Source organism: Atta cephalotes (genome assembly GCF_000143395.1).
Source record: "Atta cephalotes unplaced genomic scaffold scaffold00047, whole genome shotgun sequence".
Taxonomy (NCBI): domain Eukaryota; kingdom Metazoa; phylum Arthropoda; class Insecta; order Hymenoptera; family Formicidae; genus Atta; species Atta cephalotes.
In genome coordinates, this window is record NW_012130111.1 from 1,332,357 (window position 1) to 1,333,205 (window position 849).

An 849-nucleotide genomic window follows, 5' to 3' on the forward strand; every position below is an offset into this window, starting at 1 on the left:
CTTTAAAATATTTGTAAAAATGGACAAAAACTATGCTTATCCCCCTCTAAGTCAGTAAATAATCGTAAAAAATGATAAAAGGCACATGTAAGTGAAAATAAGCTATGCGCATTGAATAAAAACACTTAACTGTTAGAGCATGTGAGCAAACAAACCTGAGATTGCATTAATAAATAATCATAAAAAATGATAAAAAACACATTAGTGCTTTTAATTAAAGCAATTAGCTTTTTATTTATTAAAGCAATTATTTATTAATGCAATCTCAGATTTGTTTGTATCATGCTTTAACATGCTTTAAAATGCTCCTACCATTTATTTACTCTAACGCGCTCGTTGAAGTGAATAGGAGCTACAACAAGAGCATGCTGAAGCATATGATGCGAACAAATCTCTTATTATTTTGTTTTATTTAAATTTTCTATTTATAAATGGCAATAAAAATTAACATATTATTTCTCGCTTCTGACGTCATGATTCAATAGTTGTGAATGACTACTCAGGAGTCTTATTATCTAATCGGACACCTTGAACTTTGTTTAGATGTCGAAAACACTTAACCAAAAAAAGATTTATTATAATGTTTTAAGAAGATCTTGACGTCAGTTACTTGAATATTAGTAAAACGGAATTTCTATTTAAAATCTCAAACCTTAACTTTGAAAACTTCTCCACACTTAGGGCTCGAGGTCAAATAGCTATTGCTTTGATACATTTGTTGAAACTCTACAATATTTGTATGAAACATTTTTTCCACTATATATATATATATATATATATATATATATATATATATATATATATATATACTATACTATACGTATATACTACGTACTACTAGTACACTAC